Source organism: Lampris incognitus, chromosome 4, assembly GCF_029633865.1.
Source record: "Lampris incognitus isolate fLamInc1 chromosome 4, fLamInc1.hap2, whole genome shotgun sequence".
Classification (NCBI taxonomy): Eukaryota; Metazoa; Chordata; class Actinopteri; order Lampriformes; family Lampridae; genus Lampris; species Lampris incognitus.
The window spans coordinates 3,300,452-3,317,993 of NC_079214.1; the positions used below are offsets into that span (position 1 = coordinate 3,300,452).

At 44.9% G+C, this 17,542-nt stretch overlaps 1 protein-coding gene across 2 annotated transcripts in view; it reads left to right on the plus strand.

The window, feature by feature from the left end:
- Window positions 1–17,542, plus strand: part of nfat5b (nuclear factor of activated T cells 5b) — a 132,912-nt gene that overhangs the window by 15,901 nt on the left and 99,469 nt on the right. The window lies entirely within an intron of this gene.

Here is a 17,542-nt window from a genome sequence, read left to right on the forward strand (position 1 = left end):
GGGGGAATAGCGTGATCCTCCCACGTGCTACGTCCCCCTGGTGAAACTCCTCACTGTCAGGTGAAAAGAAGCCGCTGGTGACTCCACATGTATGGGAGGAGGCATGTGGTAGTGCAGCCCTCCCCGGATCAGCAGAGGGGGTGGAGCAGCGACCAGGACGGCTCGGAAGAGTGGGGTAATTGGCCGGATACAATTGGGGGGAAAAAAAGAGGGGGGGGACAACAATACAGTGGCATAACGACCAAAACCAACGATCGGTTTCTCGTGCAAACTGCCATGACCATTAACTACAGTTTCAATGGTCATGTGTACTATTCACAGAGCACTGGGGAATGTTTGCAATCACAGCATTGTAAGATGGTGACAGATGTACTCTTACCCCCCCCCCCCCCCCCGGTTCAAGGAAGGTCGTTCCCGCTTCACATAGATGGCCTCTTTGACTCCCCGTTCTGGTTTGAACGGGGAGTCAAAGAGGCCAAAAAGCGTCATCCTTATCCATCTCTTTCTGTTTTAGCTTTTGATTTATTATTTTGATCAGGTTTTGACTCTGATGAAGTATGAGGGTATCTGAAGCTTCCAAAGGCTCTTTAGATTTCTCCTAACACCTTCCCTTTGCCTTGAGGTCACTTTATAATCCTCAGCGGATTATTGGAATATAGTGCATTGAGCTCTAAGTCCGGACTTTACTCTTGTTTGGCCCCACAACTCCAGCTCTCCATCAGGGCTACCTACATGTTTATTTACTTCAAGAAAATTCCTCTTCCAGATCTACCTTAATCCTTGAGGTGGTCTGAAATTGTATGGGCACCGGTTATTCCTGTTATTCTTGTACTTACTTAACTACCTTTACTATTGAGCCCTTTTTACTTGCACTTGATAGATTGATACGCCTGTTTTCTTTCTTGTGTCCTGGCAAAATTCCCAATCTGGCTCTCTCCATCTGGCCACCTAATCATCCCCCATGTAACTGGCTCGATGACTCCTCCCTCTCCACCTCAAGCTGATGTGTGGTGAGCGTTCTGGCGCAAAATGGCTGCTGTGCATCATCCAGGTGGGTGCTACACATTGGTTGAAGTGAGTTACCCCCTTCACTGTGAAGCACTTTGGGTGTCTAGAAAAGTTCTATATGAATGTAATCCATTAATTATTATTATTATTATTATAAATATACAACCCTGTGATGGCCTGGCAGCCTGTCCAGGGTGTCTCCCCACCTGCCATCGAATGACTGCTGGGATAGGCTCCAGCATCCCAGTGACCCTGAGAGCAGAATAAGCAATTTGGATAATGGATGGATGGATAAATCCACATTTCACTTTGATTATTCACTGCCTGTTGATGCTCGATGACACATATACACTAAATGTCATCGACTTGACATGCACTTCTAGCAATGACATGATTACTATTCAGCAAATGTACTACTACTACTAATAATAGTACTACTATGATGGGATTACTATATAACAAATGTACTACTACTATTGCTGCTTCATATAGTAACACTATGATGTGATTATTATGTAGCGTTCTGTGATGTCAGTTGGTAACACTTGAAAGTATCTGCTAATTGCTGACTCTCCTGTTAGTCATTTTGGGTAAAACTATCTGTTAAATGAGTAAACGTAAAAAGATGTCAATGGGGTCGGATACACCATGCCACCGTTTATAGCAATCCTGCACATAAACACTGATTTTCACACTCATCCAACTTAGGACTCCCAAGGTCTGGATTGTTTTCTAAAATCTGTACGTGTAGTACATCACTGGTAGACTAGAATATAACCATCTCTAATCATGCCCGATTCTCCCTGGGAACCTGGAGAACTTTGAACAAAGGGAGAGGCCTGGCTTTGAGAATATTGCCATGTTAGTATTCATGACCTGAAGTCTGCTGCTGCTTTCACAAACCACAACATCACACAAAAGAGGAAGAAAAATGTCACGGCTTCAACACTACACAATGATGTGGGTCATCCTGGATGAAGACATTCAAATAAAGACCAGAGACAAATTAATATTGCTGTCAAACTTAAAATGCTTGATCACGATCTGTAGAACATCGATAGTCCGACTTACCTAACAGTATAAAAAGGTCCATTATGCAGCCTAATGTCAACCCGAAGAACAGCATCATTTGGACATCAAGATCAAGCCATTCTATTTCTGAGAGACGGGATGTCTATCAGCTAAGATGCACTGAGAGTGTAAAGCTCAACCTTCTCTAAAAAGTGCCTGGTCACATTTTATTCACATCAACACTTCCTCTCTCTGTCATCACTTCCTCTCTGCTGCTCTGTGTTTTCTTTCTCCTATGCGTCTTGCAGCTCAACCACGAGACCATAAGAACAGACCCACATCGTTGCACAACCAAAAAACCGCCACTGACGTTTCTAGCCATACCAAATCAAGTCAAGTTCATTTGTCTTGCCCTAAATCACAATTTCAGTCTCAGAGGTCTTTACAGGAAGACCGGCGGGAGTGCTCCAATTATCGGGGCATCGCACTGCTCAGCGTCCCTGGGAAAGTCTACTCTAGGGTGCTGGAAAGGAGGCTCCAACCGATTGTTGAACCTCGGATCCAGGAGGAACAATGCAGATTCCGTCCTGGCCATGGAATAACGGACCAACTCTTTACCCTTACGGAAGTGCTGAGGGAGGCATGGGAGTTTGACCAGCCAGTCTACATGTGTTTTGTGGACTTGGAGAAGGCTTACAACTGTGTACCCCGGGGCACTCTGTGGGGGGTACTGCGGGAGTATGGGGTACCAGGAAGTTGCGACAAGCTATCCGGTCCTTGAACAACCAAAGTGAGAGCTGTGTCCGCACTCTCGGCACAAAAGCAAACACATTTTCGGTAGGTGTCGGATTCCGCCAAGGTTGTCCCTTGTCTCTGATTCTGTTTGTGATATTCGTGGTCAGGATCTCAAGGTGCAGCTAGGGTGAGCGGTGTGTCCATTTCAGTAACCTCCGAATTACATCTCTGCTCTTTGCAGAAGATGTAGTTTTGTTGGCTTCATCAGAACGTGACCTCCAGCACGCACTGGGGCGGTTTGCAGCTGAGTGTGAAATGGCCGGGATGAGAGTCAGCACCTCCAAGTCTGAGGCCATGGTTCTCTACCGGAAAATGGTGGAGTGCTCCCTCCAGGTTTGGCATGAGTAGTTGCCTCAAGTGAAGGAGTTCAATTATCTCGGGGTCTGGTTCATGAGTGAGGGTAGGATAGAGCGGGAGATTGACAGGAGGATTGGTGCAGCATCAGCAGTAATGCGGATGTTGTACCAGGCCGTTGTGGTGAAGAGGGAGCTGAGCTGGAAGGCAAAGCTCTCAATTTACCAGTCAATCTTTGTTCCAACCCTCACCTATGTTCATGAGCTTTGGGCAGTGACCGAAAGTGTGAGGTCGGGGTTACAAGTGGCTGAAATGAGTTTCTTCCGTAGGGTGCCTGGGCTCAGCCTTAGAGATAGGGTGAAGAGCTCGGACATCTGGAGGGAGCTTGGACCAGAGCCGCTGCTCCTTTGCGTCAAAAGGAACCAGTTGAGATGGAGGTTTTCTGGGCATATCCAACTGGGAGGAGACCCCAGGGTAGACCCAGAACTCACTGGACTACATGTCCAGTCTGGCCTGGGAGCGCCTTAGGATCCGCCTTGGAACCAAAAGCGTGAGATTACAGATACAAGCGGCTGGAAGGAGTTTCCTCCATAGGTTGTCTGGGCTCAGCCTTAGAGATAGGGTGAGGAGCTCAGACATCCGGAGGGAGTTAAGAGTAGAGCCGTTGCTCCTTTTGTGTTGGAAGGAGCCAGTTGAGGTGGTTTGGGCATCTGATTAGGATGCCCCCTGGGTGGCTTCCTTCGGAGGTTTTCCGGGCACGTCCACCTGGGAGGAGACCCTAGGGCAGACCCAGGACTCACTGGAGGGGCTGCATGTCCAATGTGGCCTGGGAATGCCTTGGGATCCCCCAGGAGGAGCTGAGGTGCCCTACTTAGCTTGCTGCCCCCACGGCCTGTCCTTGGAGAAGCGGTTGATGATGAGATGAGATGAGGTCTTTACATTCACACAGTGACCAAAAGGGTAGATAGAGCAAGCAACAATGGACAACAGCCTTATACCTTAGACCAGGGGTGGGCAATTTTATCCAGAAAGGGCCAGTGTAGGTGAAGGTTTTTGTTCCAAACAAACAATTACACACCTGTGTCTCCTAATCAAGTTCCTCAGCAAAGACTCTACTGGTTGATTAGTGGGATCAGGTGTGTAACTGCTTGGTTGTAACAAAAACCTTCACCCACACTGACCCTTTCTGAATAAGATTGCCCACCCCTGCCTTCGACCCTCTGTTCTGTACCAGTACCAGTATTTCATCTAATCTGTCCAGAACAGCAATCATCACAATTTTCACTCCATCCATAGCTTCACTTACAATTAATCCACAATATCTGGAGTGCCATTGCCTAATGTCTCAGAATGCTCTACAAGATCAGTAATATAACTGGGAAATAAATATCATGAAACTACAACAGATCCTGTTGCTATAAGCAGGGAATCTTTCCTCACATTTTATGTGTCACCGACCCCTTCACCTCACCAGACTATGTGAATTTACATGAATAAAGCCTCCTTTTCTTGTCAAACACGGGGGGGGGGGGGACATGTAATATCCCATAGGCAGTCTTCGTGTTGGATTTGACTGCAGTGAGTACTTAAGAATTTGGCCTGTGATGACTTAATTTGAACCATAATTGGGAAGCTTAGATTACTCAAAAGAGCTAAAAAAAAACAATGAGCCCATAGGTTTGTGAATTAATTGTGATGTAAGCTGCATGAAAGTCACTGGCAGAATATTTCCATTGTCCCCTGTGTCATCTGAGTTTTACATGTACAGTGGATATAAAAAGTCTACACACCCCTGTTAAAATTACAGGGTTTTGTGATGTAATAAGATGAATCCAAGATAAATCATGTCAGAAGTTTTTCCAATTTTTAAAAAAAATGTATTAATTGCAACCCATAAAAATAAAGTGAAAACATTTCAGGGAAAAAAAGAAAAATAGAAAAGGTGCACATCCTTTTATAATTAGGGATGTGGCTGTGTTCAGAATCAGAAAGGAAATTGCAAAAGCCATGGTCCACACAGAGCTTACAAAGCATGAACGGGATCTCATTGTTGAAAGGTATGGATCAGGAGAGGGGTACAAAAGAGTTTCCAAGGCATTAGAAATACCATGGAACACAGTGAAGGCAACCATCAACAAGTGGAGAAAATATGGCACAACGGTGACATAACGAAGAACAGGATGTCCCACCAAAATTGATGAGAAGACAAGGAGAAAGCTGGTCCGGGAGGCCGCCAATACGGCAACATTAAAGGAGCTGCAGGAATTTCTGTCAAGTGCTGGTTGCTCCCTACATGTGACAACAGTCTCCGATATTCTTCATATGTCTGGGCTATGAGTTGGGTGGCAAGACGGGAGCCTTTTCACATTAAAAAAAAGGAGAAAAAAAACATCCCAGCCCAGCTAAATTTTGCATAAAGATACATCCAGTCTACCAAAAAACTATGTGTGGAAAAATGTGTTATGGTCTGATAAGACCAATGTTGACCTTTTTGGCCATAATTCCAAAAGGTATGTTTGGCACAAAAACAACACAGCACATCACCAAAAGAGCATCATACCCAGGGTGAAACATGGTGGTGGCAGCATCGTGCTTTGGGGCTGATTTTCTCCAGCTGGAACTGAGGCTTTAGTCAAGGTGGAGGGAATCATGAACAGCTCCAAATACCAGTCGATTTTGGTGCAAAACCTTCAGGTGTCTGCTTGAAAGCTGAGGATGAAGAGGAATTTCACCTTTCAGCATGACAATGATCCAAAACATAACCAAAATCAACAAAGGAGGCGTCTGGGTAGTGTAGCAGTCTATTCCGTTGCCTACCAACACGGGGATCACCGGTTTGAATCCCCGTGTTACCTCCAGCTTGGTCGCGCGTCCCTACAGAAACTATTGGGTGTGGCTGTGGGTGGGAAGCCGGATGTGGGTATGTGTCCTGGTCGCTGCACTAGCACCTCCTCTGGTCGATTGGTGAAATGTGGTACATTTAGATTAAATCTCAGGGTGTACCACATTTCACCGACCACATAAACTCTGGACACCTGTTGTGGAAATTTTGCCATTACAACACCAAATCAAGTTCACCAGGGAGGATGTGGAACATGACAGGTTAGCCTTCTTACACTGTGAAATTACAGTTGGTGATGGGGGACATTTGATTGTTGATGTTTACCGTAAACCAACACATACTGATGAGTACTTAAGGTTTGACTCTCATCATCCACTGGAGCACAAACTAGGAGTCATCAGGATGCTGGACCACTGAGCTGACCATGTCCCCACCGACACAGCAGCCGGGGAAGGGGAGAAACCCCACATTAAACTGGCCCTGGTTAAGTGTGGTTGTCCTAACTGGGCGTTTGTCAAAGCAGGAAGACGCCCAAACAGTGCACCAGTCGATGTAAGAGAGGAGAAGGACCACAGCTGCCTGAACGTAAACCAGTGGTGATTCCATATGTGGTGGGAGTGTCAGAAACATGAGACACATATTTTCCAAACACCGCTTCTCAGTTGCTTTCAAACCCCAAAACACACTGCACCAGAAGTTGGTCCACCCCAAGGATCAGGTCCCCTGGCACAAACAGCAATATAGTGTACTGTTAAGTGCCAGGAGGATTGTCGTGACTTGTACATCGGGGAAACCAAACAGACGCTGGCCAAGAGGATGGCACAACACAGGAGAGCTAACACGTCAGACCAGGACTCCGCAGTCTACACCATCTACAGACCAGTGGCCACTCTTTCAAGGATGAGGATGTGCACATCCTTAATAGGGAGGAACACTGGTTTGAACAGGAAGTCAAAGAGACCATCTATGTTAAAAAGGAACGACCATCCCTGAACCGAGGGGGGGAGGCTAAGCGTACATCTGTCACCATCTTACAATGCTGTGATTGCAACTATTCCCCAACCCTCTGTGAATAGTACACATGACCATTGTAACTCTTGTGAATGGTCACACCCATATTTGCATATGAAACTGGTCGTTGGTTTGGGTCATTATGCCACTTTATTGTTTATAAGGGTGGGGGTACCTGCAGCCACTTTATTGTTTATAAGGATGGGGGTACCTGCAGTCACTGTATTGTTTATGAGGGTGGGGGTACCTGCAGTCACTGTATTGTTTATAAGGGTGGAGACACCTGCAGTCAGTTGAGGCTGAAGAGGTCACTTAGATGATGATGAAACATATCTGTCAGTAAACGTGTCCGGATGAACTGGTTCAACCCTCTGTGATCTACTTCAGATGGTGGCTAGACTAAGGCAGAAAGAATGGCAGTCTTGTTCTTGATGGCACGCTCAACTCATAATTCCAGGTTCTTATTATGACAGGAAATATTTATATCAGGACATAATCTGCCTCTCGTTGGCCGCTTAGTGACTTGTGATATTCTTCTATGAAACACGGCTGAATGCGCCAATACAACAGAGATGCAAGTAAATAGAGACGTTAAATATTAAAGAGGGCTGAATCTTGTCTGTAGCAGCAGATGAGAAGCAGCGCTTCAGGTTTCAGGATAAACTTACAACCAAGCTACACACACTACAGGGCCAACGTCACAGAGATAGACTATACCAGTTTTGTGTTTGTTCCACTGCCCCAGTTAAATGCACTGCTACTGAATGTAGTCTATCAGTCATCACCAAAAGATGCATCGCCTCACGTTTCCTCTGCTACAAAGACAGCAGCCATTTTCAAACGGCCCTCAGCCTCCGGCAGCACTCCATGGTTTCAAAAGCCGAGTCCACATTTATGAGTCTGAATGGATTCTGTTTATGGTATCACTGCCTCTGTTTGAGTCCTATCACACACATTATCTCGCAAAAACGTGTAAAGAGATGTGGTTTCAAACCTACAGAAACACAGAGTATCCCCTGCTTATTAAGGCAGACAGACATTGCATTGCCTACTACTGCAGACTAATGCTTGCACGGTCTTAATTTCCTGTTTTCATGTCTTTCTCCTGAGTCACCTGTTGACTCGGCTGCATGCTGGCTGCAGAGGAGTGACTGGCAGCCCTGGGTTGTCCTATTTTCCCATGCATCCTGTCATTGTTGCTATTTCTCCAAGCTGTGACGATGGCGCTGGCTCCAGCCATTTGGGTATGAAGAGAGAATATGAGGAGACAGACAGGGGAAAGGCGGGAGGGAAAACTGACGGATCTACAATTGCTTCATACCAACAACACTTAACAGCCCATATCCCATTTTTCTGCTTCTCGACAACTCCTCTAATGATAATGTTCTGGGGCTAATGGGCTCGACCAGAAGAGAATGTAGCATCCATGCAAGCATGTTCAATCACATATTTTAACAGTAAACAGAGCAGATCATCATTTTGCATATGTGGAGCTCATGTTTACTGTCATATCTTGCTCAGTAAAGACTAACGATAGTTTACAATCAAACGTATTTCAGCTTGCGGGTTGCAGTCCCTGACCTATATATCGAGGGGCCTGCCTGAAGGAAGGCCTGAACTGGTTGCATCATGTAAGATGTTTGTGAGCAATGTCCAAACATCTTCCATTTGTGTCCATACTGATGAAAGCCAAATGGGAGGAAGTGTGAAATGAAAGGCTCAGCATCTTCCACTGGACATGTTTTGGACATTTCGCCTTACAGAACTGTGGTATTATCAACAGTGTAAAGTTCATGAATATTCAGTTTAAACTTGAGTTAGAAGGCAGGGTATCGGCCACCCATAAAAAGCAGCAGAACGTATGATTAAGACACGCTGGAACATCTGTAACATCTGCTGAGTTAATTTTATATTGGACTGAGAGGACACATCTTCACAGCGTTGATATACAGGCCTGATGGTTTGAAAGCCAGTGTGCTGGAAGTAAGCTATGTTTATTTGGTTTGATGGTATGCTAGTACTTTTTTTTCTTTTCTTCATAGCATAGCATCAAGATACTTGCATTTGTTTACAAGCTGTATTCAGGACACTGTCGTGGATGAAAAGGAGGTAGTTAAAGTCAAGTAAAATTGCTATACTTAATGTGTGCGGTAAAGCAATCCCTATATTTCCTGGGAGATTTGTGCCTGTTGGCAGACAAATGCCTAGCGAAAGCTTGGCATCTTGGGACTTATGGATACAGACACTGGCATCTCTTGCTTTAGATTGGAGGTTAAAAAGTTCGTACAATGGTGTGATGACCATCATCTCACTGCAAACACTAAGAAAACCGAAGAAATGATTTTGATCCAGGATATCTGGGGGGAGGGTGCAGTGGTTAGCACGGTTGCCTCACAGCAAGAAGGTCCTGGGTTCGAGCCCCGGGGTAGTCCAAACTTGGGGGTGGTCCCGGGTCGTCCTCTGTGTGGAGTTTGCATGTTCTCCCCGTGTCTGTGTGGGTTTCCTCCGGGGGCTCCGGTTTCCTCCCACAGTCCAAAGACATGTAGGTCAGGTGACTCACCATACTAAATTGTCCCTCATTGTGAATGTGTGTGTGTGGGCCCTGTGATGGTCTGGCGGCCTGTCCAGGGTGTCTCCCCGCCCGCCGCCCAATGACTGCTGGGATAGGCTGCAGCATCCCGCGACCCTACGTAGGATAAGCGGTTTGGATTATGGATGGAATGGATGGTATGCTAGTATGCTGTTGTGTGGGATGTTCAGCTCAGTTTTCTTCCTGGTTTGGGAAATAGTTTGGGCATGGCTCTCCTTCCATCTGAGCTGGTTGTACAGCAGCTGTTCTGAAGGGGAAACACAAAATTCAACATGACTGTGGAACATTAAACAAAATAACATAAAACCGTCTGGGGGGGGGGGGGGCTCCCCAGTGGCTCACCTGGTAGAGCGCATATCACATGAGACTGAGTCCTTACCGCAGCAGCCTGGGTTCGAATCTGGCTCAAGCCCTTTGCTGCATGTCACCCCCTCTCTCTCCTGCTTTTCCTGTTTCTCCGTCACTATCACTAAAAATAATGAAGGCGAAAAATGCCAAATAAAAATAAAAAACAACAACTGACTGATGAAGTGAAATGGCCTGTTGCATCCCAGTAATGTCGACTGTGGTTGGTGTTTGAGGACGTCATGAAGGATTTTGCTGATTATTCTTCAGGTTCAGTGAGATCTTGCTCTTGACATTATCATCAGTCTTTTCATCCTTTATAGAAAGAAGGTTTTTTTGGGGGGTTTTTTGTTGCAAAGTTGCCAAAGACTCAAGTAAAATAAATTACAACAATGCATGTTTTCAAGACTTTATTTACTTTTTTTATATGTAATTGTGTACAATTACTGTAGGCGGCAGGGTGGCACAGTTGTTAGCGCGGTCGCCTCACAGCAAGAAGGTCCTGGGTTTGAGCCCCGGGGTAGTCCAACCTTGGGGGTGGTCCCGGGTGGTCCTCTGTGTGGAGTTTGCGTGTTCTCCCCGTGTCTGTGTGGGTTTCCTCTGGGTGCCCCGGTTTCCTCCCACAGTCCAAACACATGGAGGTCAGGTGAATCGGCCGTACTAGGTGTGTGTGTGTGTGTGTGTGTGTGTGTGTGTGTGTGTGTGTGTGTGTGTGTGTGTGTGTTGGCCCTGTGGCGGACTGGTGGCCTGTTCAGGGTGTCTCCCCGCCTGCCACCCAATGACTGCTGGGATAGGCTCCAGCATCCTGTGACCTTGAGAGCAGGATAAGTGGTTTGGATAGTGGAATGGAATGGAACAATTACTGTATTGTTTTTTACTAAAAAACAAATTTTCTGGATGTCATCATGATTTTATTTTTGCGGCCTTACTTTTTCTGAAGGGAAGTAGATTTTTATTATTTTTGGGTGTGTTCTCACCCTTACTGTTCTCTGTATTTCACAGGATGGATGCATGTGATGGGGTTTTATTAGAAAATGTATAAGGCATTCTGCCATCATGCTCCAAACAAGCCTTAATCTGCTTTGACTTAAAGTTTCTGTCAGTTTGATCAAATAGTGACTTTTTCATTTTAATTCTTTTCTGCTATTACTTGGACTGAGCACAAGGTACATATAGCGATCATCAAAGGTAGGCGGAAATATGGCGGCAGGCACGGGCGTTAAGTCCATGAATACTGGAATGGCATCCAGTGCTTTACCTGTGCCCCCATCCTTAGGGTTAGTGGTTGTGTCAGGAAGTGCATCCAACATAAAATTCTGCCAAATCATCATGCGGATTGACAAGACCAGGAATGACATACCGGATCGGTCGAGGCCTGGGTTAACAACGACTGCCATTGGGGCTGTGCCCTCACAGGGTGCTAATTGAAACTATGCACCTGTTGGGGAACGTAGGAAACGACAGAGGAGAGAAGGGGTACAAGCAAGACAGAAATGAGAGAAGAGACAACTGAAGGAGAAAGACTTCAGAATGGCCACACTTAATATTGGGACAGTCACAAGCAGAGGGAGAGCAACAGCAGACATGATGAGCAGGAGAAGAATGAAAGTGATGTGTGTTCAGGAGACAAAGTGGAAAGGAAGCAAGCCAAGAGAGATTGGAGGAGATTATAAAATATTCTACCATGAGACAGACAGTAAAAGGAATGGAGTGGGAATAATCCTAGACAGAGAGCTGCAACAGAAAGTCATAGAAGTAAAGAGGCATTCGGATAGGTTGATTTGGATGAGGTTGGATTTGTATGGACATCTGGCAAATATAAGTTTGTATGCACCACAGGTGGGTTGCGATGAGGAAGAAAGGTGAATTTCTGGAGACAACTGGACAGTGTAATGGCAGGCATACCAGGGGATGGAAGAGTTCTCATTGGAGCAGACTTGAATGGACACGTGGGAGAAGGAAATGGTGGCAATGAGGATGTCACAAGAAAATTCGAGTTTGGGAATGAGAAATCCAGGTTGGGAATTTATAGTTGATTTTGCTACAAGGAATGATATGGCTATAGTTCATACATATTTCAAAAAGAGGGAAAATCAGACAGCAACCTACAAGAGTGGAGGCAGAACTATGCAGATAAACTACATTTTATGCAGAAAGTGGCACTTGAGGGAAGCTGTAAATTGCAAATTAATAAAACAAGAATGAGTACAAGAAAGCTAAGAAAGAAACTAAAAGCAGTAACGATAGCAAGGGCAAGAGCATACAAGGACCTGAACAAAAGAATAGACAGAAAGGAAGGAGAGAAAGATATATATATATATATATATATAGAGAGAGAGAGAGAGAGAGAGAGAGAGAGAGAGAGAGAGAGAGAGAGAGAGAGAGAGAGAGAGAGAGAGAGAGAGAGAGAGAGGGAGAGAGAGAGAGAGAGAGAGAGAGAGAATGGCCAAACAGAGACAGAGCAAGCAAGGATATTGAACAAGTAAAACTAATCAAGGCTGCAGATGGAAGAGTATGGTCAAAAGAGGAAGATATCTTACTGAGATGGAGGGATTATTTCAGTCACCAAACGAATGAAGAGAATAACAGCTAAAGAAAGACAAATGAACCACCGAGGACCGAAGATGACGTGGGAAAGATCACAAGCAATGAGATGGTAAAAGTGTTGCAACGAATGAAAAATGGAAAAGCTGTGGGACCAGACAATGTACCAGTAGAAGTCTGGAAATACTTAGGCGATACTGGCATAGAGTTCCTCACTAGACTCTTCAGCAACATAATACAGACTGGGAAATTGCCAGATGAATGGAGAAAGAACATATTGGTACGAATTTACAAGAAAAAAAGTGATGCTCAAAGTTGTAAAAACTACAGAGGGATAAAATTGACAGGACACACAATGAAGTTATGGAAGAGAGTGAATGAAGTGAGACTTAGGAAAGAAGTGACTATAGGGAAAGAATCCAAAGGAGTTGAATCGAGTGCAACTGGACTTGGTATATATCCGTGAAGACGTTTCGCCTCTCATCCAAGAGGCTTCCTCAGTTCGTGCCTTTCTGACTAGACCAAGCTAGTCAGACTGGCTGGTGATGAGACTCAGAATTTATCCTCTAGGAGTCGTTGTCAGAGCTATTGATATGCGTGGCTCTTTGTGATCCGATGTTTACCAACGGGAAAGAACAATTTGGATTCATGCCTGGAAGAAGATATTTGTACGCGGGACCTAAACTGAAAAATACATTGAAGGACAGAAAGAATTGCACTGCGTATTTATTGATTTGGAGAAGGCATGTGACAGAGTACTGAGAGAGGAGTTGTGGTATTGCCTGACAGTGAAGGGAGTGACAGAACATTACATCAGCATAATTCAGGACATGTACAGGACTGTAAGACCATAGTCCGATGTGCAGTAGGAACAACAAGTGAGTTTGAGGTAAAGGTAGGACTGCATCAAGGATCGGCGCTGAGCCCTTTCCTGTTTGTGATACTGATGGAAAGCCTCACAGAACATCTTAGGAAGGGCCAGCATGGAGCATGATGTTTGCTGATGACTTCGTTCTTGCAAACGAGGGCAAGGAAAGGTTGGAGATAGATTTTGAAGATTGGAGCGAAGCGCTAGAGATTAGAGGATTAAAGATCAACAGAACAAGGACTGAGTGAGTACATTACATTACAGTCATTTAGCCGATGCTTTTGCTCCCCTCTTTAGATGACCTAGTGCGCCGGGCTCCCCCCGGAGCACTATATTGATACCGAACTTAGTGCGGACACCCGATCGGAACAGTCCGCTAGAGCCCAGAGCTCAATCGATCCGCCAGCCCCAGCCTCCCGGTGACTTGGATTACAGGTGCATGCTGCTGCGCCCTGCACCTGTGTATAAATAAACAAGTAGAAAGTCCAGGATTTATTTATACACATAGTACCTGTGTATAAATAAATTTTGTTTATTTATACACAGAGTACCTGTGTATAAATAAACAAATAGAAAGTCTAGGATTGACTTTAAGGGGAGAAGATGTCCCAGAAATTAATGAATTCAAGTACTTAGGATTGATAATACAGACAGGCGGTGGGTGGTAAGAAGGAAGTCAAGGAAAGGACACAATCTGCGCGGAATTCATGGAGAAAGGTAGCTGGAGTACTTTGTGACAAAAGAATGCCGTTGAGGGTAAAGGGCGAAGGATATAAATCAATGGTAGGCCTGCCGCGCTCTATGTATGGAAGTGACACCAACAGAGAGGCTAGAATTTACATTACAGGTTGCAGAGATGAACATGCTGCATTGGTCCTGGAAGAGAAATGAAGAAGTGAGAGCTACATTCAAGGTCAGAGGAATGGATGAGAAGTTGAGAGAGACAAGATTGAGATGGTTTGGACATGTACAGAGTGGAGGCATACACTATATAGGAAAGAAGGTATTGGACCTTGAAATACCTGGCAAAAGAAAAGAGGAAGACCAAGGAAAAGACAGAGAGACCAGATAGAGGAGGACATGAGGAGGGTTGGACTGTGGGAAAGGAATGCTTCAGACAGAAAGCTATGGAGGGTAAAAATCTGCTGTGGTGACCCCTGAGGAACGGGGAACAAGCCGAAAGAAGAAGAAAGGTAGGCCGAGAACTGAGCGGTCAACAATCTTCTTAACAACGAAGGTAAATAAGTGTTTGAGTTTTAAAACACCATTTTGTGGCTTTTTTTTTACTTGAGAAAACAAGAACAAGGACTGAGTAATAGGCCATGATCATAACCCACATCTCGCAAGTCTTATATATTTCACACCTTCATGTATTTTTTCCCTTTTCTCAGTAAAACCATTAATGGTCAGCAAGGACACTGCTGACCATGGCGTTCACGTTCTGCGTTGATTTTAGTTGAATTCATTAGTCGACATTACAAATCCTTTATATATATATATATATATATATATATATATATATATATATATATATATTTATTTATAGTTTTTCCCTTTTATCCCACCCAATTAACCCAGTGGCATATGGCCGGAACTCTTGTAGAATAACTCTCCCCTGGCTCACGTTTCCACAGGAAGGAGATAGTCATAACACCAGCTTCCTTCAAACTCGTGTCGGCTGCTCTCGCTATTTTACACGCTGAAGCCTCGCATGGATTGCACCACCTTCAGGCCACGAAGGAGGCGTAGGGAGAATGCTTTCAGTTGCTTGGCTGCAGGCGCCCGGATGGGCCAGAGGGGTCGCTGGAGAACGACGAGTCCCCGAACACTACACCGATCTACACCCACTATCCCTCGGGTAAGGGTGGCCTAATGAAGGCCTTACCCCGTGGACGCCCTGGCCGTGACCGGTTACGGCAAGTCTGGGATACGAACCTCCCAGCCACATGACGAGCGGACTGCAAGAACGGTGGTTCAGTCCGCTCGGCCGCCAGAGCGGTCGACATTACAAATCTTAATTAGATTGTGCACTAAATCCCATTAGCTGAAGGTGTTGTCTGACCAAAGGACATATGAATACAACTGTGGGCATTGTAGTAATTAAACTGAGATAGAGAACATAAAGTCTGTGGGTTGAATGAGACAGTTATGATTCTGGCTTAACCTAAGCAAGTTATAGTGGGCCCTGTGATGGCCTGGCGGCCTGTCCAGGGTGTCTCCCCGCCTGCCGCCCAATGACTCCGGGGATAGGCTCCAGCATCCCCGCGACCCTGAGAGCAGGATAAAGTGGTTTGGATAATGGATGGATGATTCTGGCTTTGACATCTGGTTTTGTATGTAAACTAAAGCAAGAGAAACTGTTTCTGCTACTTATGTTGAACAGAAAGCAGTTAGTTTTCATAATTTAAGATTTGAGTTTCCATCTTTTTTTAATGTCAATTTATGAGCTGACACTTCCTGTGCTAGCTTAATGTTGCCCTAAAGCCAACTAATCTATCATATCAGTGGCATCAACAGCTAGCATTACAAACCAAAAGCAACTCCACGGGGGATCCAAATCTGCAGATGTGTGACCACACAGACTGGGTTAAAATCACGTCAGTTGGTATTTCTACTGGAGAGACTGGAGCTTTTCTTTTCCTCACCAGCCCAAGATGTTTCAAGCTGGATTTCATTAGTTACCCGCTAAACTGTTTGACATGACCAGGTAGACGGACAGACAGACAGACAGATAGATAGATAGATAGATAGATAGATAGATAGATAGATAGATAGATAGATAGATAGGTAGGTAGGTAGGTAGGTAGGTAGGTAGATAGATAGATAGATAGATAGATAGATAGATAGATAGATAGATAGATAGATAGATAGATAGATAGATAGATAGATAGATAGATAGGTAGGTAGGTAGGTAGGTAGGTAGGTAGGTAGAAAGATAGATAGATAGATAGATAGATAGATAGATAGATAGATAGATAGATAGGTAGGTAGGTAGGTAGGTAGGTAGGTAGGTAGGTAGGTAGGTAGGTAGGTAGGTAGATAGATAGATAGATAGATAGATAGATAGATAGATAGATAGATAGATAGATTATTTGATTCTTCACTGTCCTACTTAAGGAAATCTATTTCAACAGCCTGTACATCAAAATACAAGTTCATCACATCGGAAGAAAAGTTCACCATCATATGGACAAAGCATTGATATATCCTGAACCAACAATCATGTTCAAGCTAAACACTACTATAATGGTCTTTTTTCACCCTTATTGTGTTATGTGTGGTTTTCTTCATCCAGAAGAACTTTTTAGAGTGGCAGTAGCTGATGAGTAAACCTTTTCTGATTTCATGTAACTGTAAAAACTTAGATGGTAATGTTCCTGGCATGGTCCGAGCTTAGTAACATCATACCGTCAGTGTTTGTGTGTGTTAATTACCGCTGTTTTTTCTGTTGCTGCACTATGGTTTTTACTGCTAACTGGAGAGAAATGCCAGTATGGGCACACTAATCCCCAGAGTGTAGTGTGTGTTTGTGTGTGTGTGTGTGTGGGTGTATGTGTGTGTGTGTGTGGCTGTGGGTTGTTGGTAGTTGGTGTTGGTTATGGGCCAAGTGGTCACTCAAGGAGTACGCGTCATTATTAGACAACTAATCGGAATCAGAAATTATTTTATTGCCAAGTGCATTACATGCAATAGGAATTTGGCGTGGTGGTGTTGGTACGGAGAATAAAATCAAATAAGTATGTGAAATATAGTTCAAAATCTCCCTCTCACCCATTTTTGGGTGGTGCGTGTTTTCCTCAAGCTCGGGTCCTGGACCAGAGACCTGGGAGTTTGAGGGTTCTGTACAGTATCTCAGCTGTTACTAGGACCACCCTCTTCTGGATAGACACCTCAGATGTTGTTCCTGGAACCTGCTGGAGCCACTCTCCCAGTTTGGGGGTCACAGCCCCTAGTGCTCCTATTACCACTGGGACTACTGTGGATTTCACCTTCCACATCCGATCTAGTTCTTCCCTCGGTCCTTGGTATGTCTCTAGCTTCTCGTGCTCTTTCTTCCTGATGTTGCCGTCGCTCGGGATGCTACGTCAGTCACTACTGCTGTCTTCTGTTCCTTGTCAAACACCACAGTGTCTGGTTGGTTAGCCAGCACCTGCTTGTCAGCCTGGGACCTGAAGTCCCACAGGATCTTAGCTCTGCCATTCTCAACCACCTTTGGCTGTGTTTCCCATTTGGA